This window comes from Notamacropus eugenii, chromosome 2 (genome assembly GCF_028372415.1).
Source record: "Notamacropus eugenii isolate mMacEug1 chromosome 2, mMacEug1.pri_v2, whole genome shotgun sequence".
Lineage (NCBI taxonomy): Eukaryota > Metazoa > Chordata > Mammalia > Diprotodontia > Macropodidae > Notamacropus > Notamacropus eugenii.
Window position 1 is genome coordinate 144,237,905 of NC_092873.1, and position 25,946 is coordinate 144,263,850.

A 25,946-nucleotide genomic window follows, 5' to 3' on the forward strand; every position below is an offset into this window, starting at 1 on the left:
CCTCCAAGATTGGTATCTCTGTGCTGTTAAGCTAAGCCATGTTTTGTTTCAACTCTAACCTAACTCTTATTCATTGAATGAGCATGGCCTCAGAGGAACTAGACCTGGGGAAAGACCTTAATTCAAAAAGGCCAAGGTCACCCACTGCATCCTGGTCTATTGCCAGTTGTCTTGACCTTCGTCTTGCCACGTGACACATGACTGGAAGAGGGATTGAAGTTGATGACTTCGAGCAGTTCTGCCTCACATTAAATTCAATTCATGCTTAAGTCATGGTATCACCCTTTTGATGCTATTGGCCCTCCTCAAGAAGGAAAGGATATGCAGCCAAGATAAGGTCAAAATGAATAAATGATTTAGAAATAAAGGGTGATATCATAAATAAATTAGGGGAGCATGGAAAATATACATGTCAGATCTATGGATAATGGGAGAGTTTATGAGTAAATAAGAAAGAGAAAATTAACATGAAGTAAAATAGATCATTTTCATTACATGAAATTATAAAACTTTTGCACAAACAAAACTAATGAAGATAGAATTAAAAGGAAAACAGAAAACTGGAAAGGAAAAGTTTTGCAGCAAATTTCTCTGATAAAGGCCTCATTTCTCAGCTATATAGAGAATTGACCCAAATGTATAAAAAAAAAATTAAGCCATTCTCCCCTAAATAAATGGTTAAAAGATATAAACAAGCAGTTTTCAGAAGAAAATTAAAGCTATCAATAGTAATATTTTTAAAAATGCTCTAAATAACTACTGATTAGAGAAATACAAATTAAAACAACTCTGAAATACCACATTACACTTATCAGATTTGACTAACATGCCAGAAAAGGAAAATGACAAATGCTGGAAAGGATGTGGAAACACTGACACACTAATTCACTATTGGTAGGGTTGTAAACTATTCCAACATTTTGGAGAATAATTGAAACTATGCCCAAAAAGCTATAAAATCACAATACCCATTGACTCAGTAATTCCACTAATAGATCTATCCTAGAGAGATCAAAGAAAAGGGAAAAGGACTTATAAACACAAAAATATTTATAGCAGCTCTTTTTGTGGTGGCAAAGAACTGGAAATTGAGGGGATGTCCATCAATTGGGAAATGGCTGAACAAGTTGTGGTATTCTGATTGTCATGGAATACTTTTGTGTAATAAGAAATGATAAACAGGATGGTTTCAGAAAAAAAACCTGAGAAGACTTGTATGAACTGAAGCAAAGTGAACTGAGTAGGGCCGGTAGATCATTGTACATAGTGACAGCAATATCGTATGATGACCAATATGATGACTTAGCTAATTCTCAGCAATACAATAATCCAAGTCAGTTCCAAAGGACCCATCATGAAAAATGCTATCCACCCCTAAAGAGAAAACTGATGAACTAGCTTTCTTTTTCTTCTTTTCTTCTTTTTGCCTGTGTTTTCTTTTGCAATGAGATTAATATTGAAATGTTTTGCATGACTTTACATGTAAAATTGATATCAAATTGTTTGCCTTCTCAAGATGGGGGGGTTGGATGTAGATGTGAGGGAAAAGATTCGGAACTCAAAAGTATCAAAATTAGTTGTTAAAATTTTTTAATATCTAATTGGGAAGTTTTAATGTAACATATCAAACATATTATAAATATTAAATAATATATTAAAAAAAAAAGAAAGAAAATTAAGGGAGTAGGGCACTGTTTCATCCTTCATATTCTCTAGTCCCTTCTGTCATTTAAATCTACTTTCTTAAGCTTCCCATTGGCTTATTCTAGAAGAAGGAGTGAATAATCACATCTAGAAAAAACTATAATTTTTCCATTAGAAGAGAAAATAAGCCTGGAAAAGGGCAAAAGATAACGGAAAACAACCAAGCTTACATTAACATTTTTTAAATGATTGAAGCTTGGGAACCCTTTGCTTAGCAAGGTGAGTAAGGGATTCCCACTCTCTTTCACTACTACTCTGAGCAATAGGGAACCACATTCATAAGGAAAAAGAGAACAGGAGAACAAGCATCTTACCCTGTAGCCTGATTACCTGAATCAACAGTTGTGAACACTTACATGTGGCTGACATTAACAGGCCTTTTTGAATGCTTCCAAATTTCCCCTCCACTGAGTAGTTTGTCAACTGGAACTAGTTATAGAATGCCTACACATTCTCTACAGTCACAACAAGGCATATTATTATTATTCTGGAAGTAAACTTTCTCCCAAGCGTCTTCCCTTGGAAAGTTTGTATCTGCCAAGGAAGTTGATGCATCCTGTGTATGCACCAGACCCACATATATTTTGAAAAGAAAATTGAGGGTCATTAATTCTACTGAGAAAAAATAATACCCTTCAGCTTGTCTTGTGTTTTTCTACTAGTTTTTCAAGATTTCTTTTCAGCTTCAAAGATTATAGTTACATTCTTCCCCAAACTTCTCTTTTTCTTCTGTGTTTTTCATTCTAGTACAATTCACAGAGTAGTTATAAGCTGTTTCTAAACACAACATTATTTGAAACATTATTCACAAAAAAAAAGTTAGAAAATAGGACAAAGAGGAATTTGCAGGGATTATTCTGTCCAACCTCTTATACTTAGGCAAGAATGCATTCAAACTATTACAGAGTGAAAACTGCATTTTTCACTGAAAACTTCTATTGGAATTCTCCTTTGGTAGCAATGTCTCAAAACACTGACTTCAGATTCAGGGTTTCTTGCTAATACCTAAGCTGAAATTCCCCTGTGTTCTTTTGTTTCTTCTTTCATATACCCTAAGTGGAAACATTGAACAAAACCACTGATTTTCCACCCAGAAATACTAGATTTTGCAACCCAAAATTTAGACTTTTGCTATTTGTAGAGTTTTGGCAAAGGGAGTATGCTAACAATCTGACTTCCAAGTCAACTAGAAGTGAGACTTTGACCAAATCCCCTTAAGATCTTGGAGCCCCACTTAACTCATCTGAAATACGCACTGTTGTTATTATGATTACTGTAGGTAAGGCCTGTGATTTCCTGGGGGAAAGGGCATAAACTATCTTCACAGGTGTGTAGCAGCAATTTCTCACTAATTTATAGTCTTAGAGGTTAAGTGGCATGTCCATGGTCACAAAACTAAGAATGTCAGATTCAACACTTGAACCTGGGTCAAAGACTGACCTTCTATCCATGACACCACAATGTCTTTCATGGAAGACGGCTAGTGGTGCAGTGGAGAGAGTTCTGGGCTTAGAGTGAGAAAGAACTGAGTGACTTGTCCAGAGTCTCACAGCTAATAAACGTGTAAGGTTTGATTTGAACTCAGATTTTTGTGATGGTGGGCCCAGTGCTCTATTTACTGTGGTACCTAGCTGCAATGCCTATTAAAGATACTGCTTTACTATGAATTTATTAATGTTTAGATATTTTCATTTTGATATTCTTAGTTACAAGAGTAGAAATATTGCATACTGAAAATGTACTCAAATAGCCCTAGAAATATACACACATGCATATATACAGTACTTATCCCAAATAAAAATATAATCCATTTCTGTTGTCTAATTAGCATCATGTGCTTCCACTGACTCATGGGAATAAACTGAGGAAGAATGGGGAATGATCTGGAATCACTTGAAGAGCTAAAGCATTCATTGCTCCTTGTGGAAGGAAACTCTCAGGGGCTGAAACTACAGAGTCAATTTGGAGTCAAGGACAAAAACCTCATTTCAACTTAGAGAAGAGATTTTTAATTTCTTAACTTAGATTTCAGGGGATGAATTAACTTGGATAGGAAAATTACATCTTTATTTTTACTGACCTCAAACTGAATTTTAACATTTTTTAATCATTTAAAAATATTACACTGAAAAGGAGTTCATAGACTTCACTAGCCTGCCAAAGGAGTCTATGAAAAAAAAAATCATTAGGAATCCAATCCCTCTTCTGTCTCTTTGAACATTACTGCACAAGAACAGAGACTTTGCTTAAAACAAACAAGCAAAAACTAGAATTACTGGTTAGAGGAAAAGAGAAATTATCAGGTTCTTTCTAGTGCAAGCCCAAAAGAGTCTGGGAAAGAACTCTGTCTCTTCAGAGAGACAGCAGTTTATTGATTGAGAGGAGGGGTGACATAGTAATATCTATGGTTTGGGAAAATCACTAGTATTTCTGTGAAGGATGAATTGGAGTAGGGAGAGATTGATATAGGGAGACTAATTACAACACTATTATAAGAGTATAGGTAAACAGGGGAGGAGACCCCGAACTAAAGTGAAATAAGCTGGGTGACTGCCTGGGGAGAAGAACATTTATTTGAGCGATGCTATGGGGCTAGAAAAAATAAGATTTGATACTTGGAAGATATGGGGTGAATGAGAGTGAGGATAACACAGAGGTTGCATACCTAGATGACTGGGAATATGATGGTGCTCTCAACATAAATAGGGAAGTTTGGAAGAGGTAGTCATTTTTACTTTTGACAGTTTGAGTTTGAGATGTAGAGGGATCATATTTGATCTCAACACAAGATAAAGATTAGAGGAAAAAAAGCACAACAAAATTAACTTCCAAATATAACTTTGCAACAACAAAGAAGAATACAAATTAGAAACCCCTGGAAGGAAAGTAGCCCTCAGATGCAAAAGTTTTTTTTTTCCTTTTTCTTTTCTTTTTAAGATGCAGTCAGCAAAATAATACATGAAAAGGGATACCAACTTTATGCTCAGTTACATGAAATGTCTGAATTTCTTTGACATGAGAGGATCCTTTTGGCAAAGGAAATTTGGAAATTCAGGGCTGCCAATGTCTTGCTTGGCTTATACAACAGAAACTATGTCATCTCCTAGGGCAAAATACAAAGTCATCTGTAATTGCTGACAAAGACAAAAGATAAATGGCAACAGTATTCCTGTTGTAGGAGAATAAGTGGTAGCCTCCTGATGTCCTCTTTGAGAAGAGCATGTGGTCAATGAAAAAGAATTATATATTTATACAGGGCTGATCTAATCAGTTGCCAATTCAAATTGATGAACCTCCAGTAAGATAAGTTGTTTTAGGGACTTGGATTTTATGTCCTTCTGGAGGCTATGCATGACAGGACCATGGCTTTAGAGTTGGAAGAGACCTCAGAAGTTACCTTATCCATTCTACAGATGTAGGGACTGAGGCCCAGAAACTTTCATTGATTTGACCAAGGTCACATCTGTAGTAAGTGAAGAAGTTAGATTTTTGAACTCAGATGCTCTAGCTCCAAATTCAGCATTTTTCCACTGTATCATACTGCCTTTCATGGACACACTCCCTGTTACTTCACAGACAGTAGGTTGCAGGTAATGACACATAACTGGTTGGTTTATATTGTTCCAGGCTGCCCTGTTGAGAGAGGAGCCACTCTTTGTATTTATCCATGAAAGATACAGGACAAACCATTTGACCTTCCTTTTGTCCTTTTCACTTTCAGAAGAGGAAAAGTAGGATCTACAGTGATTGCAGAGTATTCTCTCCCTCCTGCCCCCACCTCCACCTGAGGCTATATCAATGGCTGCTTTGGAGCAAGACCAATAAGAGCTAATGATGCTAACTACAAAACGTCTGTGGAGAGAACTATGTGGTAGAGTATGCCAGAGATGTCAAACTCTTTGCTCAAGAAATGACAAGAGTGAGGTCAATGGTGACTTCTGCATAATGTTCATACTTAGCTCTTGAGAGACAATGGTAGAAGCATGTATATGGCAGTAAATGGTCTGAGGTGGGAGTTCCTGAAACTCATCTTTTGGAGAAATGTCAAAGTTTGATCCTCTCAAATTCTCAAGTTTGAGAATTCCAGAATTCATCATTCTATCAAAGAAGTGAGGAATGGATGCCTGAAACTGACAGGACAATATCTGATTGAAAAATATTGTGTATTTGACCACAAAAGCTGTGTGTGTGTTCATCCTTCGTTGCCAAAGAAGACCATGCCATCAGAGAAAATAATGACATGACTTGCACTTGACTTTGTTTTGAGTGAGGGTCACCAGCCTCACTTCTCCTCCAGAGCCATCTGAATCCAATGACCAGATATTTATGAGGATGACTAGAGATGGCCCAGGATGAGGCAACTGGGGTTAAGTGACTTGCCCAAGATCACACAGCTAGTGACTGCCAAGTGTCTGAGGTGAGATTTGAACTCAGGTCCTCCTGACTCTTGAACTGGTGCTCTATCTGTTGTACCACCTAGCTGCCCCTATCACAAAAGCTAGAGGAGTAGTAAAGGACTGTAATATTAATGAGATTTATGTTAATGGGAGTTAAAGATCTTCCCTGCCCATTAATAGACCTCAGGTGGAGCCCATGAAGGGAAACTTGATCAGGGGAGGCTTGTTTTGTAGGAAGGCCCACATCTTTCGTTAATGTCTAATGAGGCACTGGGTCAGTAGGGTTGTGATGTCCTCTGGCTCTGAAAAGTGCATATTTACTCTGAGATGAGGTTTTGCTTTGGAGCTTACTCTTTGGGAGAAGATTCATGTGCCAGATGTGACTCTGGGCAGCCATTAAGGCAGCTCTCCCCCCCTCCCCCCAACTTTGAAAATCCAGATGTTGGTACTTCTCTCTCTGGTAACTATGTATGTATGTGTGTAATGGTCAGACAGTTGGATCTGAATGTTGATCTATGTATGCATTGCTTACATTGTCTAATAAACAGTTAACAAACAGCCCTATCTGCTGGTCTTTATTTCTCTGCTCATATTTTTTCTGTTGGTATATGTGATTAAAGAAGATTATTGACCCCTCAGAAGTTGTTTTCCTTTTAGAAAAGCATATCTAAGAACCTGTGCTAGGAGGCCATCCTGGATGTGTCAGGGTGCTTGCAGCTCCAAAGACTGAAACTATAATAAAGAGAAGCATGGAATCTGAACTTTATGTTCTTAGACACTTAGAAACTTAGATGTGGGTTCGATGAGAACAAGACTGACTTTCCTTTAGCAAGCACATATTTTCAAGCGATATCCAAAACATCAGAATAGTACACTAAAGATAGGTACATGTATGAGTCTTTATGGGGCAAAAGTGGGATTCACTAAACAAGGTTATCTGTCTAGTAGTCCCAAATGTATTTTCTCTTCTATAAAAGTACATCTTCTATAAAAGTACCCCTCCACTCAATCAATTGATAAACTTTTATTAGGTACCTACTATGTGCAAGGCACAGAACCAAGCACTGGGAATAAAAAAAAGAGGAAAAAGTCAGTCCTTGTCCCCAAGGAGCTTGCACTCTAATGGGGGAGACAACTTGAAAACAAATACATACAAAACAATCTGCATACATGATAAATAAGAAATAATTAACAGAGAGGTTACTAGAATTAAGACAGCTTAAGAAGGGCTTCATGTAAAAGTTGGGAATTTTAGTTGTGACTTAAAGAAATCTGGGAAGTCAGTAAGTAGTTGAGGAGGAAGAATGTTCCAGGCATGGGGATAGTTTGAGAAAATGACAGGAACCAAGAGATGGAACGTCTGGTTCGTGGATCATCCAGTCAACCAGTGTCACTGGATCAAAGACTATGTGGCAGGAAGTAAGACGTGAGAAAGTTGGAAAGGTAGGAGGACCCTGGCTGATGAAAAACTTAGAATATTCCCCCCTAATAATTCTACAACTCTAAGGGTAATAGACTTTCTTGTGGAAACTGAGATTCAGAAGAATGCTAGGAACTGGACCTGTAGCAATGTTAACTTTAATTCCCTTCTGAGGGAAATCCACAGCAAAGGATGCCATTGTGAGTCTGGACGATTTTAAGATCTTGAGAAAAATGAACTCAAAGTGTAAGAATTGTATTGATTGCTTATGGACTACTAAGAGTCCTTTGGTATGCTTTGATTCATTATTTAAAAGCCTGTATGATTTCTTGAATACATTTCACACTTTTTGTGAGACAGAAAAAAGTTGTCCTGGAAGCATTCCATATGCTTGTATGGAGTCTGGAAGGTGCTTTCATGTGCATCTATGGAGATCCAGAAGCGAACTATATGTGGAGTATTTCTCAGAGTAAACACTGTTGACTGTGGCATAAAAAGTCACAAAGTTAGTTATTTGAAAAACTTATCTCTAAAATCATGCTAGGGCCATGTAAGCACAGAGCACAGGGATATTAGCTATGGGTTTCACATATATTCACTGGATTCATTGTTTAGTTTTTCAATAGCTCTCAGGCCATTTTTGCATGTGTAATAGGTTACATTTTGGCTGTAATAGCTTTAGTGCAATTTACTGTGAAATCACAGGTGCAGTAAAAAAAATGACTTGATAGGCAAAGGTATACCTTGTTCATAGGATGAAGGTGCTTTTTATTGATTTAGACTTGCATTTTTCTCCTTCAGATAGTAATACCTCCTCTTATAAGGAAAGTGCCTCCCCATTGATAAAAGGAGAATTAAATATTCTGGAAGGGAATATCGAAACGTTTAATTCAGACTTGCTAACCATTGGGAGATATTAGTCTAGAGTCTGTGATGAGAAAAATACACTGGAAAGAACCTAGGGTCAGGTTCTAATCATGGCTCTGTCCTTAGCATCATGTCTTTGCGTGTTATTTAACTTCTCTTACTCAGTTTATTAATATGTGTCATGGGTATGGACACAATCTCCCTTTTATTTTCTGTCTCTTAGTTGACTCATTTCCCCTACCCTGTACTAGCATGCTGCCAGATTAGGGAAAGGTACCCAAAGGTATAATCATACTGATATGACTCTCTATTCTTTCCTTGTCTGGCCCACAGTCTCCTCCCCAACTCTTGCTGTTATACTAGAGGTCTTTGTCATACATATTGATACTTTCTCAAGTACCTTAAACTCATAGCTCCTAAACTTATTCATTTCATATGACTGACTCCTCCAATTCACCCAAGACACACCCAAAAAGATGGTCATATTATTATTGCTGTCATCAATCACAAATGTTTCATTTTTATATTGATAGACTCTGAAATTTCCTAATCTCATCACCAATCTGTCATCATTCCATCTTTCCCTATGCCTGGCAACCCTGTTCTTCTTCCACATCATAACCTCCTACCCTTTGAACCTCCTGAATCTCTCCAAGGCCTTCACCCTGAACTACATCACACCTATACTCTCCTCTCTTTCCCATATTGTCCTCTTGGTGAACTGTCTCATTTTAACATTTTCTTTGCTTGATTGTCTCACCCCCTTATCATATCACTGCAATTGCATTGCCAAGCCTTAGCTTTAGATCACTCCCACCATCCACTGCCTTTGTTCCCACACACATGCTGCTAAATGAAGCTGAAGAAAAATCACAAAACTGTGTTGACTTGATTCACTACAGATTTATAGTTACATAATATCAGCTGAGCCTTCGTCGAAGTTTCCCTAGTTAACTCACTATCTCACCCACCATAGCAGCTCTTCTAAACTTTCACATCCCTCCTTAAAACTTCCTCTAACCTCTCACCTGAGAATTCTGAGTTACATTTTACTGAAAAAAATGAACCCATTCTTTGAGAGACCTACCTCTTCATCTCATATAGTTTCTGCCAATATCTCCTCCTTCACCTCTGCCTCACAAAATGAAGTAATCCTTCTTGCTAGAGCAAACCTCTTTACCTTTTCAAGTGATCCAATTCTATATCTTCCTCTATATCTCCTATATTTTCCAGAAGATTGCCTATTATCTCACTTATTTTCATTCTCTCTCTGCCTACTAACTGCTTCCCTACTGTCTACGAACATGTCTTTGTCTCATCTATCATCAAAAATAAATAAATTGTTTCTTGATCCTTTCATTCCTGCTAGCTATCATCCAATACCTTTCCTCCCTTTTGGTCCTAAACTCCTTGAAAAGACTGCCTAAAATAGGTGGCTCCTCTTCCTTTCCTCTCACTCTCTTCAGTCTAGAGTCTGGCTTCCAAATTCATCATTCAACTAAAACTGCTCTCTCCAAAAGTTAGCAATCACCTTTGATTTCCAAATCTAACGACCATTTCTCAATCTACATCTCTGAGTCTTTGATACTCTTGATAACCTTCTTTTTCCTCTTTAAGGTTTTTGTGAAACTATTTTCTTCTACTTCTCTTACTTATTTGCCCACTTCTCAGTCTCTTTTAGTGAATCTTCATACGTGTCATGCCTGCTAACCATGAATGTGCCAAAGGGCTATATACTAAACCCTCTTCTCATTCTATATTACTTCACTTGGTCATCTCATTAGATCCCCTGGATTCAATCATCACCTTTATGCTGATGATTCTCAGATCTCCTTATCTAGTTTCAAACTTCTGTGCTGATCTTCAGTCTCATATCTCCTACTCTCTATTAGACAGCTTAAATTTAACAAGCCCAAAACTGAACGCATTATTTTTCCCTCTAGCCTCCTCTCCCAAACTTCTTTATTACTGTCTCGGTCACCATCTTCTTCCTAGCCCCTTGTGCTTGCAACCTAGGTATTATCTTTCACACCTCACTCTCACCCTTCATATCTAATTTTTGGTTGAGCCCTATTAATTCTACTTTACTAACATCTTTCATATGTGCCCATTTTCCTTCTCTGGCACTGCAACTACTCTAGCTCCAGCCTTCATTACCTCATGCCTTGACTACTGCAAATGACTTCTGGTTGATTTCCCTGACATAATTCTCTTTCCATTCCAGTTCACCCTCCACTCAGCCATCAGCATAATCATCCTGAAGTTCGTTTGACCATGTCACTCACCTGCTACACCCCCAATTACTTCCAGGATCAAACATAAAATTCTTTCTCTGTTTGACCTTCAAAACCTTTTATAGTCTGCGCCACCACCTCCACAAATACTTCTACTCTTCTTACATCTTTTATGTCCCCATACAGTCTCTGATTCAGAGATTCAGGGTTTCTTGATGTATGTACAAGATGCTCCATTTCCCAATTTGGAACATTTTTACTGGCTTTCCCCTGGTCCTTCCTTATCTCTGTCTCCTGGTTTCCCTGACTTCTTTCAAGTAAGTCCCAACTAAAATCTTACCTTCTATAAGAAGCTTTTGCCCATATTCTCTTAATTCTAATATGTTCTCTCTCTTGACTATTTCTAATTTATCTTTTATACAACTTTTTAGGCACATAGTTATTTACATATTCTTTTACCTATTAAACTGTCAGCTCCCCTTAAGCAGAGAGTGTTTTTTACCTTTCTTTATATCCCCTGCATTTAGCACAATATCTGGCACATAGCAGACGTTTAATAAATGTTTATTTACTGGCTGACTGACTCAGGGTTTTAAGTGTAACTCTGATATTGGTAATACAATCCTACTATTATAAACTTTTGCTAATATATAGGTCTCCCACTTAATAAATCAGACAATTAAACTCTATTTACTCCTAAAACAAAAATACTCAAAATGCATAAGGCAAAAGATGAATATACATAACCTACGTAGCACATCCATAAACAAGGGTCACACTCTGCACCCAATATACCTAGCATCTTCAGGTGAAAAGTGAACATCACCTTGCAGAACCATAGCAAAGAGGTAAATGCTTAGGACATTACCTATGCCAATTCGTACCTTTGGAGTGTGGGTTTTGGCACCTTTCGTTTCGCTTAGGACCTATCTAAACAACAATGTACTCATAGTTGAAGATACTTAGCTGCCCTGCCCAAGCTATTTCTTTTTTGGTCTTCTCTGTTCTGCTTGATAGGGCACACTTTCCCTGCTATTGAGGGGCAATTTAGTAGCCTATCTGGGCTACTAAGGTAGTATTATATTACTTTTACAAAAGCTGAAACCCTAAGTCTGACCTATAATTTCTTTAGGTCTGGTCCCTTGGCTGAAGGATTTCCAATTTTTAGGCAGTAGGTATCAATATAAGATCTTTGGCCTCTCCCTAGACTCAACCTAACATCTGTTATGAGATCACTTCTTATTTCTGATCTCTTTTATGAGCCTTAAATTCAACTCATTCTACCTAGCTCCCTGGCCTAAAGAATTGTTTCACTGGTATTATTTTTCTCATAATAATAAATTAAAATACATGTTTATTCCACCCATTTCATAACTATGTAGTAGACATTTGTCTGATAGTCACTGCACAATTTTAGGAATCAAGATCTCTCAGATATCACCTTCAGAGTCTTTACATGTAAATCGGGAAGCTCACAAATAGCATACTTTGGACTCCATTATCCCAAATATATGCCTTTTATATGTGGAGTTCAGGATTTCAGTGTTTTTCCCTCCAATGTCCCCATTTCTTCATCTTTCTGTTAGTCAAACTGTTAAAAGGAGCACCCTGGTACACATCTATGAAATGGAGACAATCATATTAGCCATATTTTGTTCACAATATTGGTTTAGTTATTTCATGACTTAAAGAGACATTTTGGTACCCACTTTCTCTTTTCCTTAGATAATGTTAAATGAATATCTAGGGCAGATTACGTTTAGAAGTTCCCAATTGGAATCACCTAGTTGGGTAGGAACAAATGAAACAGATGAAGCAAAATATAATCCAAAAAGAACCCCCCAAATTTGAACCCTAAACTGTGTGAATCAGAGGGGAGTAGGGTATAGGTTACAGGGCAATAATATTTCCACTATCTGTTTCACAGCATTGCTGAGAGGGGCAAATGAAAACAAATTTATATAAAATGTTTTGTAATTATGAAGCAAAATATGTACAAAATAAGCATTAGTATTATTATAAGTATAAAATGAAATAAACTAAGACAACTTTCTTTGAAAAACTAAAATGAATACTTGTATGTATTCATTAATAATCATTTATTAACAATGAGATGAGGGATAACCCTAATGGCAAGTCAATTACAGTTAGCACAGGAAAGGAATTTTAAGCAATATTTTCACAGTCACAAAGTTATTCACAAATATTCACAAAAATTCATGCATTCTACATGCTGGGTCCTCTATATGTCTCTTCACTTTCTTTTTTTCCTATAGTCTTTTACTAGGTTTTGGACGAGAGTAAACAACATTGCTCCTTTTCTTAAGTCAGGATTTGTTTAAGGAAACTGTCTTCTTTCCTCATTCCCCACAAACCATGTAGTTTCCTCCCTGTCTTGGGTCCCATTTCTGCCTCCACCCAAGTGAAACATTAGTTCTGAAGTGTGGAAGCAGGAATGGTTAAGATAAAGGAAATTTTGGGAGAGCTGAACGCCTGAGCTGGAGCATTCCATGGTGGCTAGAGGCCAAATGCCAAATCATGTCTTTAAAATACATTGACAGACCTCAAGGGCATTTTCTCCCTGAATGGAAAGCACAGGTTTCCAAAGCACACATTTCTGAACTGGGTTAAGTTCTTTTGACCAAATATCCATTTTTTTTTCCATCTCTAAAATCATACAAGCTTATACAAGCACTAGGCAGGACCCCAGCCAGCCTCAGGGAAACCCACTTCCACGTTCCTTCCGTGAATTCAACTATTAGAACATTTTCATACACATGTTCTTTCTTTATGTGGTCTCATGGTATTGTATTTGATAGTGGAAAATATTATCAGCATAGCATATTAGAACTGTTCTTCTGGCAAAGAGACTTTCCCTCACTAGTATTCTATTACATATTCAAAGGAAGACCAAGAGACTCACATCAGTTTCTTCCCCCCCCCCCCCCCCATTCTCCCTGAGTCACTCTGTCTGGCATTTCATAATACATTCCCAAAAACATGATGAAGAGAGTTACCACAACAGTAGCAGAGGCTGTGCTCCCTGGGAGGAAACGCCTTTATCAAAAGAAGAAATAAGACACAAAGGAGGAACATAGACTCTCCAAGCTAGGTCAGGCATCCACAATCAGAGAAATGTGGTTTTAGAATTCACCTTGTACGTTTTTCTTTGTCAGTTCTGGATCTCAGTGAGCAACTGTTTAAGTTGAATTTTGAAAACCAAGACTAAAGATTTAATAGACTCATAAAAACCAGAGAGATATCATAACCTAGTCCAGTCTCATCATTTTATTTTTTTAATATAATTTTTCTTTATTTGCTTAATTTCCAATTACACATAAATTTTTTACCTTCATTTTTTAAAATGTTCAGTTCCAAATCCTTTCTCTCCCCCTCCTCCCAGCCCCCTCCTTGAGAAAACAAACAATTTGACATTGATTATACATGTGCAGTCATGCAAAATATTTACATATTAGCTTTGTTGAAAAAGAAAACACAGATTAAAAAAAAACCCAAGAAAAATAAAGTTTTCTTCAGTCTGCATTCAGAGTTCATCAGTTCCCTGAAGCTGGATAACAGTTTTCGTCATAGGTCCTTTGGAATTGTTTGGGATCACTGTATAAATCAGAGTAGCTAAGTGTTTCACCATTAATCATCTTTACAATGTTATTGTTAACGTGTACAGTGTTCTCTTGATTCTGTTCATTTCACTTTGTATGAGTTTCTATGTCTTTTTTTTTTTTTTCATCAGTACCAAGTCACTTTATTGGGATGTAAATGGTGGTAGTTTTTTGGTACAGATTATGTAAAGGTCAGATAACCAAAATATGCATGCACTGAAAGACAGTAGGAGTCACGCCCACAGTTCCCAGGTGTGGGGGAAGCCAGGTGTGGCTTAGGTCTCGTTGTCACTGTCTCCAAGGGTGTGCTTGTCAAAAAGATATTCCGCCATGCCAGAATCGGGGGCCCCCATTTTGCGCAGGTTGGTGACGTGATCACCCAGTTGTTTGATGGACTTTACCTGTTCGTCCAGGTAGTGGGTTTCGATGAAATCACATAAATGGGGGTCATTCTTGTCAGTTGCCAGTGCAGTCCCAGTAACGACTGATTGACATTTTTTTCCAGGTGCAGAGCGCACTCCATTGCATTCAGCCCACTCTCCCAGTCATCTCGGTCGGGTTTCCTGATGTCCTGCAGGAAGATGCGGCCGCCGCGCTGGTTCTGGAGCTTCATCAGCTTCTCAGCGTGCTCCCTCTCCTCGTGGGACTGGTGGAGGAAGTACTTGGCGAAGTTCTTCAGCGCTACGTCATCTCGGTCAAAGTGGTACGACATGGACAGGTAGACGTAGGAGGCGTAGAGCTCCAGGTTGATCTGGCGGTTGATGGCGGCCTCCGAGTCCTGGTGGTAGTTCTGCCGCACCTGAGAGGGGGACGAGGTGGTCATGGCGGCGGCGGAGGCTGGGCTGGGGCAGCTGCTGCGCGAACGGGAGGACGGACGAGGTGTTGGTTAGTGGAGGTGAAGGTGGACAGGTGGCTAAGGGCGGCTCCGGCCGGGAATCCAGCGGCGGGTTCCGTTCAAGCACTGTTGAAGCAGGAAACCGCAGCGACTCCCCTTCCCTGCGCTTCTGGCCGAGTTTCTATGTCTTTCCAGGTTTTTCTGAAACCATTCTGCTCCCCATTTCTTATAGCCTGTTTTACTCGTTTCGTTTATTTTTCTTGACGTTGCTATAGCTAACATTTCTATTACAATATTGAAGATATAGTGGAGATAGTGCACATTCTTGCTTCACCTATGATCTTATTGGGAAGGCTTCAAGTTTATCCCTATTTCAAATAATACATGCTCTTAGTTTTAGATAGATACTACTTATCATTTTAAGAAAGGCTCCATTTATTCCTATGATTTTTAGTGTTTTTATTAGGAGTGGGTGTCATATTTTGTCAAAAGCTTTTTCTGCAACTAATCAGACCCCTCATTTTAAAGAAAACAAAACTTAGGCCTAGTAAAGGGAAAAGAGTTGCCCAAAGTCACACATGGGAGTTAGTAACAGAGACAGGATTAGGACTCCTGGGATCACCCATCTCTTCCTTCAATTATATCCTTTTGCCCTCCTAATGAAGAAGGAATGAGAAAGACCAATAGGGAATGTTAATTTTATTCTATTATATCAACTGTATCTCATAAACAGTATTGCATTAGTATATATTTAACAGCTAGATCTCTGAAAAAATGTACTCATAACACAATTTTAAATTTAATCTGTATTAATATTTTCTTTAGAATTTTCTTAAAGCTAAACAATTTGGAAAAAAGTCCAGGAATAATATGACTTCTATCAGGTGAACCTATAAGCAGGAGGCAGCTAGGTGGCACAATAGGTCATAGAATACTTTGCCTGTAATCAGGAAGACCTGAATTCAAACAGAACCTCTGTTTATCTAGTCTCAATGTCTTTATACTGGTTATCTACCATGCTATCATTCCATGCCTGGTGTCTATTCTCAATTCACACCTTACCTTTTAGAATCTCTAGTTTTCTTCAAACTCTGCTCAAGTGGCATCTTCTACATGAAACCTTTCCTCATCTTTCTGGATGCTAGTCCCCTCCCTACCAAAATTTTTATCTTGTATGGATTTACTTATGTACATGTTCTGTCCTGTAACAAAATATAAGCTCTTTATATTTTTCATTTTTGTCTTTATAAGCATAGGAGCTGGAATAATATAGGTACTTTACAAATGCTTGTTGATTAATTTTTTGAGTGTCCAGAATAGAGACTTTTCCTGACAAGTTCAGAGACTTTTTCTACATAATGGAAATTCTATCAGTTCTGTGTCCAGTGGTATCCAAATCCCTTCCAATCTCTGGTATAGTGGGTAGGGTACTGGAGTTGGAGTCAGGGAGACACTGTCTCAGATACTTATAGTTATGTGAGCCTAGAAAATGACTCATCCACTCAGTGTCTCAGTTTTCTTACCTGAAAAATAAAGAAGTTGGACTTGATGGGTTTTATGATCCTCAGATTTATATCTATGAAAAGGACTTTCAGTTAAATTACTCTACCCATGTTACCGTGCTGCTTCCATCTGAAAGACAGCATTCTACATTCTTCATATGTAGAGTGAAACTAAGATTATTTACTTGATAGACTAATTGTGAGGTAAAAGGAGATGGGTCTATTCCTGAAAATTAGCACTACCACCAGGAACAGAGGGTAGTGGGAAACAACTTAGGAAGATATCCTTTTACTCTCCATTTTCCCTAATTATAAAGGCAGTCTAGTGACTCAGATATGCAGTAAGATTCCTACTCTGATCCAAGGCCCCAAGCCATTCATAGAGTTTTAGACAAATAGTTCATGTGATACTAATGGGATACTGCCTGTCAATAGTGAGAAAAGGGAATTTGATAGTCTGGACCACTGAATTACGAATATTTTCTGAGTTGTCTAATAAGGAATGTGGAGTGATGGGCAAGGAATTAGGAAACTTAACTGTAACTGTGTCACAATAAGGAAGTAGCTGGGGAGGGTGGGCAATGTCTGATTTCTGGGTCAAATAATCCTTAGCATACATGCATTCTGGGAGCTGATCCATAGCATTTAAACCAATCTTCACTGACTCACAGTAATAAAAAAGTTTAAAAAATCAATTAAAAGTCATGGTGGAATCACAGAATTTCAGCATTGAAAGGGACCTAAGAAAACAACTAGCTCAGCCCTATCAAAAAAAAGTAATGCCACTACAATACTCCTAACAAGCTGATAGCTAACTTTTGCTTGAAGACACTCATTGAAGAACAATTCATTACCTCCTAAGGTAGTTTATTCTATTTCTGTTTAACTTAAATCATTAATCAGGTTTTCCTTGTGTCAAATCTAAAAATTACCTCTTCTAAATTTCTATGCATTGATTCAAGTTCTCCCTTTTAGGGCAAAGCAGAATCAATCAATTAACATTTGTTGCATGCCTATTATGTGCCAAGCACTGTGTGAAGTACTGGACAAATTCGATCCCACTTCTCCTTGATAAGCCTCAAACTACTTGAAGATTGTTACTGTATTTCTGCCAAATCTTCTTTTCTCCAGATTAAACATCTTTAGTTCCTTCCACCGACCTTCATCTATGTTGGACTCAAGTCCATTCACCTCTACACCTCTATACATTGTCCTTCTTAATCCATGTCCTTCACAGAATGTTCTCAGAATTGAGCATGGTATTTCAGAGGTGACTGATCAAGGCAAAATACTGAAAACCTACCTGTTTCCCAGAACATGGACTCTCTACTTCTCTTAATTCAGTGTGAGAGGATTCCCTAGAGGAACAAAAGATATCCCCTGGAAAAAGAATATTTACAAGAGCAAGTGGATATATTTCTAGCCTATTATCCTTTCTGAGAAGAGCAGAATGGTGACCTGTGGCCCTAACCTCTTGCAAGGAGATTAATAGGGGATATGATCAGGGTTTGATTGCTTTGTCATTTCTGGGGAGAAAAGAAGACTCCAAGCTTGATATCTAAGATGACGCCTTTCCCACCAAATACCAGTTCCACAACAAGCATGTATACAGAACAACAAAGAAGCCCATTTAACCAAACTGTAGCCAGAAATCAGAGAAGGCATACATGGGAGCCATATATCAAGAAGTTTAGAGTGAGGGGACTCCCCCATTGGGAGAGAAGTAATTCAGCTCAATCAAGAGAGTCATTGATCTCCCACAAAGAGAAACTCCCCCAAATCTGTAGAGAAGATAGATACTGCCTGTTCCTCCCATGTCTTCTCAGGGTCTTTTCCTTCAATAACCTGATGTGGGGTTGGTCTCTGCCATCTTCTCACTGCAAGTTTTAAATCAGGAGCATTTGTGATGAAAACTTTAAGCTTAACCAACCCCAAAGAGAGGACTGTTGAGAACTGCTGAGAACTAAAGCTGTCTTTGACCAATTGCAGCCTGCCAGCAACAGGGGTTACATTTAAGAAGGAGGTTACCACAAATTTCAGTTGATATAGTCACAAAAGGCTCAAAATGTAATCATTAGGTGTTATTGAGGTGCCAAACAGTGGAAGCGACTACTGAGCTCATTCTCCACCCTGATGTCTTTAATGAGCTACAAACACCTCTGTCTGAGTTAAGAAGAGAATAAAGTGATTAGCTGAGGAAAAGCTAGCCATTCCTCCAAAGGAGGAACTTGAGGCATTTCTGGGAGATTTCCAAGCACTGAACTCTGTGTTCAAAAGTATTCTTTGAGGCAAAGAAAGGGGAGGGGAATTTTCTCTTTTACCCTGTTTCCTCCTCCTCCTACAGCCATTGGCCTTGGCTTCTAGCAGAGGATCAAGAGATACCTCATCCAGTACTCTGAGGGTTCATTAGTCTGAGTGAATTCAAATCACAGTTGAGGGAGCAGACATACTCCAGACTGACACAAATATGGAGAGACCCAAGGAAAGAAATTTTAAGGTTCATGACCCTGGCAATCTAAAGTTGGACCATGTTGAAGAACAGATCCTGGGAACTCAGTGTACTGACTCAATGAGGGCAGAGGGGATTTCCAAACCTTGTATTACCAGGCATTGTGGATTATCTTTGCCTCATGTGTATCTTATATGTGCCTCACTCGTATTGTCCTCTAAACTTGAGTGCACTCTTTCCATAGATGTTGTTAAATGCCTTTGTTAAAAAGTAACTGTGTTTACTGAACAGTTGTCAGTGAGATTCACACTGCTGATATCTTTGGAAAACAATGGTGGTAAGAATTGCTACCCACAGGGTTACCCTTAACACCTGAAGGTAGTTACTTCTCTGGGGACCTCATATATGAGTCCAAATGCAAATGCTACAGTTCAGAGGGGGTGATATACAAGTTTCCCCTATTATTGTAACAGTGACAAAAGGAGAAAATGTGATTTTTTTTATTAAGTAAAGATCATGTAATTCAATTTCCTTCTTTTATGGATAAGGAAGATGAATGAGGCACAAAGGGGTAAATGATTTGCCTATTATTATACCAGTAATATTAGAGGTGGGGTTTGAACCCAGGTCTCATGACTCCTTTCTTTTTTTCTTTTTTTTTTTAGAAATTTTAAATTTTATTTTAGACTCAAATACCAGAACACAAATACTGAATGGAGAAAATAAATAAAAACATATCATAAACTTAAATATTGGAACTTAAATACAAACAAGTGGGGGAAAGCATGCCGTATGCATAGCAGAACATAAGAGAGAGTTCGAAACACATAAATAAATTTTCATTTCAAGAAAACCTGTATGATAAATACTACACATTGTGTTGAGAGCTATCTTTGCTGCCTAGTAAAATTTCTTTTTATGATTCTTTTCATGTACCATATTGCTCCCTAAACATTGCAGTCTCACATGTTAATAGCATTCTGAATGGAAAATGTGAACTCTGCATTGGTCCTGTTTCTTCTTTGGTTTCCTTTTGCATAATTTATGACTTCCCCTTGCTTTTCAGAAACAATCTTTGGATCCTCGATTTAAAAGCAATCATTAAAAAAATGTTTCTTTAAAGTTTTTGAAGAGAAATTCACATATATCCGTAGAGGTGAAGCTGAGTTCACATGATCTAAACACATGGAATTTGGACATATCTTGAATATTTCCCCACTCTAGTTACAGTCCATTGATAATGATCTTAAGAAATCATTTTTTCTCAATTCAAATGAACTATATGTGAACTTCACTAGTGATTATAGACCTTGAGCTACATATGTCATACACATACACACACATTATATATACATATATACTTACCCTCTGTTTCTGTCTCTCTGTCTCTGTCTCTCTCTGACTCCTTCCCTCCCTTCCCTCCCTCTCTCTGAAGAGAATAGTCAGATTTTTGCAAGCAATTTTCTTAGTGTATCATATCACACAAATGGATGAAAGTTAATCTTCTAGTGAGTTGTGGGGTTTTTTTTTAATTTTTATATAAAAAGGCATTTGACGTAGTGGAACATAATGCAGGCTTAAAGACTTTCCTCCACCATACAGTTATTTATGCATATGTTAAGATCACATAAGAGTCTTTAGTATATTCACCTACAGAGATAACTTGTTCAGTGATATCCTAATTATCAATATCATGAAAGACATTCAACGAGAAGTGCTTGCTGATGTGGACCAGTGGCATGGAGACTGATCTGCATAGAATCCATGTGAAAAAATTTCCTATAGATATTCAGATGTTTTGAGTGACATTTTATAAAACCCTGAAACATTTTCCTCAGTGAGCTTTACACACTCCCTCATTATATTATGAATTTTTAATCCTGCCCCAACTGATGTCGATGACAATGTCTCTATAATTTGGGGATTGGTCTTTGAGTACTGCCAAAGTGCACATATCACTATGTAGATCTTGTATACCTGGTAAAAGGGACCTCTGAAATTAACCAGACTGGTCATTAAATAATAAATCTACAATCCATTTCTGAGTAAATGTGCTTGCATATGTGAATACATATAAAGCAAAATAAATCAAAGAAACTCAGTTTTTCAAGGAAATGATTGACTAAACATGAAAAATTTTAAGATGTGTATCAATCTGAACATAATGTAGCAAATGACCTGGATCCTCCCAATGTGAACCCATTCACCAGTGCTGATGGGTGTTTTGATTTATTTTAGTTACTTCCCACAATTAGAATGCCTACTAACAGATGATTCATGTATTCTACCTCATATCTTGCAATACAAGATATTGTAGTATATATGGCAATCATTTAAAGTTAAAGATGTTTTCTTCCAAATTGTATTTGGCTTATATCTCAGGAAACTACTAACAAAGATTTTCCCACTCTTGGTGTTCTGACTTTTGCTGAATTTCAGTTTCTGGAAGCCACTGGAATAAGAGTCAAGAGTCCTGATCTACCAATAACTCCTTCCATGACCAAACCTCTCTGGGACTCAATTTCCTTATCCATTAGGTGGGGTTATGGGTCTAGATCGTATTTAAGGCTCCTCCAAGATCTAAAATTCTTGGAGTGATTTTCACTCCCCTTCCATTATTATGGCTTATTCTATACAAAATCTGGTAGCCCTATTTCTTGATACTTTGAGAAACGTCATTTACTCTTTCTAATGAAGGCAGAGAGAAAAAAATAAGTTTGCTATTTCTTTCATAATCCTTTTGTAAAGAAGGTAATTTGCTACAGTACCATGAGGCAATGAGAAGTACTAATGTCTTCTCATCATTGTTTCTTTTTGGTTAACTTTGACTTTTGTCCTAAACAGCTAATGATCCAACTGCCTACTGATAACAGAATCAGAAACGACTTCCACCCCAATAGGCAGTTGTTTCCTGATTATTAAAATATAGTTATTTCATCCCTTCTCCCCCTCAAATATTGCTGAGAATATGCTATGTCTATCATTTTCCATTTCTTTGTTAAATATACCAAGTTTGTAATTCATCTCTGATGTTAAATCATGAGCCATTTATCTCTAACATCTTTATGTTATCATATTTATTTATGGACATGATGCCTCAATGAATATTGTTTAGATTCATGTAGTATATTTTGGGTCATTAGTCAAAGACCTTATATTTAGGGTAGAAATAACTGTACTTACATTTACACATAACATAAAACTGTGATTCTTAAAATTTTCCCCTTTCCTGTTCCCCTTTCTGCTATTACTACTCTCATTGCAGAAGCCTAAAGAGCCTCAATTAGCAATGAATTCGTTGTTTAGTAGTCCATTTGTTGGTCTTCACCAGTTATGTAGTAGGCATAGTTTGGTGGACATTGTTCTTGAAGTGTTAATGTTTGGTAGGCCCTGTTAGAACTTCTTCAGCAGTAGTAAGGCTTCAAGAATATGTAAGTGCCTCTCTGCCATGCTGAATTACTGAAATTGGACTCTGCATAGATGAATTTAATTACACACACACACACACACACACACACACACACACACACACACGCACATATATACCTACAGAAATGGAGAAATTAACTTAAAAATAACGGAAGTGGCACATAGAGGAAAAAATTAATAAATTATTATTGACCTATTGTATATAGGTGATTTTTTTTAACACATTGATAGTTGTATATACATTTCAAGGTATTGATTTTTTTTTTTTATTTTGAAGAACTATATTGATGTCTTGTGTTTCTATCAATAGAAAAACCATTGATTTTGTTGGTTTCTTCTATATCATGCTACTTTATTGAAGTTAATAATAGTTTCAGTTTTAAAATCAATCTTTGCTGATTCTCTAGCATTTTCAATGTGTCATGTCATCAACACATAATGATACTTTGTCTCCTTTTTTCTAATCTTTGTGCCTTTAATTTGTTTCTCATGTTAATGCCTTCTAAACAGTATTTTCTAAAACTGTCTAGAACTGACAATAAGGAAAGGAAGTACACCTTCATTTTCTTTTTTATAGAAAATTCTAATTCTAGTGAAAGGGTTGCTTTGGTTCACTTAATTTTAATTTACTAATGAGTTTTTAAAAATTTCCATGACAGCAATAAATTTTGCCATATGTAATTTTAAATTTCTTTAGTGTTTTCATTTCGTTACATAAAATGGCACTATGTAAAAAAACAAAATTAAAAGTAAAGCACTATACCAAGCAAGCTCACAAGGATTTGTTTTATAAAACTTGACAAAATAATGGCAAAATCCATTAGAGGTACCAGAAAGTCTAGAATCAAAAGGAAAATAATGAAATTGTAGATCTAAAGACAGTATAATACTTCCAGACTTGAAACAACATTGTAAAACAGTAATCATGTAGCATATTTTATACTGCTTATGAACAATAAAGGAATATATCTGAGGCACTAACTAAATAAGAAACATTCAGAGGCAATTGAAAGCAATAGTCCCATTTCAATAAATCCAGGAACTCAAATGACTACAGTAAATTACCCTCTGTTTAGCAAGAGCTACTGGGAAGATAGAAAAGCATGTTGGTGGATGCTGTAGCTAGACCAATAGTAAGAAGAGCCAGCATTTATATATCACTTACCATATGCCAAGAACTTTATAAATATCTCATTTGGTACTGAATTTTTAAATTTTCTTCAATAAGTTCCAGTATAAAATATCAAGTCCCCCATAACATCTATTCCCTGCCTCTCTCATTCATGAAACTGAGTCTACCTTTCCAACTATATTGTACATTGCTCCCTTTCCTGTATGATATAGTCCATTTATAATGACTTAATTGTTAATTTGTACACATGACTATCCCTCTTTTATTTTCTTGTCTTTTCACCATCATCATCATCATTATTTGGATCTGCTACAGATTTATGTTACCTATCTGAACTAAACCCTCTCTATAGCAAGGCAATGATTTTACATATCTCTAATTGGTTCACTGTCCTACTCACCATAGTGGCTCCTACAAAAATCTCTGTAGCCCTCCTCAAACCTTCCAAAGTTCCTCCACTTCTTTCCCTCTCAGCTGAGAATATTGTTTCATAATTAACCAAAAACTAGTCATATTATGAGAGCTCCCTTTTCTTCCCATATCTTCAACTTACATCTTGTAGATTCCTTCTGCTACTGTCCCACATGATGAGGTGGCCTTTCTCCATACACGCACAAGTGATTCCATTCCATCCTGTCTTCTCCAGTAGATTTTTCCTTCTATCACCCTCATTCTCTCACTTATCTTCAGTCTCACCTTTACTACTTCCTATAGGCCTACAAACATGCCCATATCTCACCTATCCTCAAAATATCCTTACTTAATTCTTCCATATCACCCCATATCTCTCCTCTTTTTTTGGCTAAACTCTTTGAGAAAGCTGTCTAATATAAGTGCCTCCACTTCCTTTCTACTCACTCCCTTCTTAACTCCTAACAGTATAGCTTCTGACCTCATTATTCAACTGAAACTGCTCTCTCTAAAGCAAAAATTTGTCAGTTTTTAATTGACAAATCTAATGAGCCACCTAACTGCCTTTGTTTGGTACATAGTAAGCCCTAAATAATGTATATTGTTTACAAAATACAGAATAATGGGTTCAAGGTGATTATGAAGGTCTTTGCAAGCATGGCAGGCATCCTCTTTAATTCTGTCAAAAAAAAAATTATTTAGGGCCTACTACGTGCCAAAGCCTTCATTTTCTTCAAAACCCAATTCAGCCACCACTTTTTCCATGAAGTTTTTCCTGATCATGCCAACTGGTACCCTTCCCAACTTGTTTACTTTGGGTACATTTTATAATTATTTATTTTGTCAACTACTTTTTGATTGGGGACTATTTCATGTTTGTCTTTCTATTCACAGCATCCAGCACAATTTCCAATACGTAGAAGGCTCTTTATAAATGCTTGTTGATTGATGCTTTATTGTGATTATCAGGGCCATTGACCCTAATTTCCTTCTTCTTTCCCCCTATTCATAATCCATTGATTTCATCCTCCCTCCCACTATCTCTTACTTTACTTTGGTCTCTGATAAAAAGTTAATCCTTCTTCTTGTCAAAGCCAGTCTCTTCACATGCTCCCTATGTTGTCTCCCCCATCATCAGTGTCAGATTACTCTCACTATCTTACATTTCCTCTCTCTAATTTTCAATTTCTCCCTGTCTACTAGTTCCTTTCCTACTGACTACAATCATGTCCAAATCTCTCTCATTTTTTAACAAATCCTCACTAGATCTTAATATTCTCATTACACTGTTGTCCTGTATTTGTTCTTCCTTTCTTGGTCAAATTCCTTGAAAACACTGTCTGATCATTATTTCTATTTTCTCACCTTTCATTCTTTTCTAAATTCTTTTCAATCTTGCTTCTGACATCAGTATTAACTAAAACCGTTGTCTCCAAAGTAACCTAAGATTGATTTTTCACTATCAAATCTATTGATCTCTTCCCAGTCATCTCTTTTTAAACTTCTTTGTAGTATTTTGTACCATTGACTACTCTCTGCTCCTGTATACATTCTTCTCTCTGTTTTCTTTTTCTTTTTGAATATTAACAAATAAATTGTTCAAAGAACAAATGAGAAAAATAATGAAAAATTAGTTGAAGAGAAAGATAATAATGGAATAGTATGTCAAAATACATGGAATTGAGCTGAAACATTCCTTAGTTGCAAATTTATATCTCTAAATACTTATATTGACAACAAAAGAAAAAAGCAGAATAACTAATTCTTAAAACCACAATGCAGAAAATTGACCATTATATACAACAAAAAAGATTTTGAAAGTCAGAGATAAAATTAGAATGCAGGAAAAGTAAAAAAATGATGTCATTAGCTAATCATATTTAATTTGATAAAATAAACAGATTGCAAAAAAATAATGAGAAATAGATATCTATAAAATCCCATTT

General features: G+C 37.0%; 1 long non-coding RNA gene and 1 pseudogene across 1 annotated transcript in view; both read right to left on the reverse strand.

Moving 5' to 3' along the window:
* LOC140526423 (uncharacterized) overlaps window positions 1–25,946 on the reverse strand; it is a 180,491-nt gene that overhangs the window by 138,629 nt on the left and 15,916 nt on the right. The window lies entirely within an intron of this gene.
* Window positions 14,342–15,259, reverse strand: LOC140526422 (ferritin heavy chain-like; annotated as a pseudogene).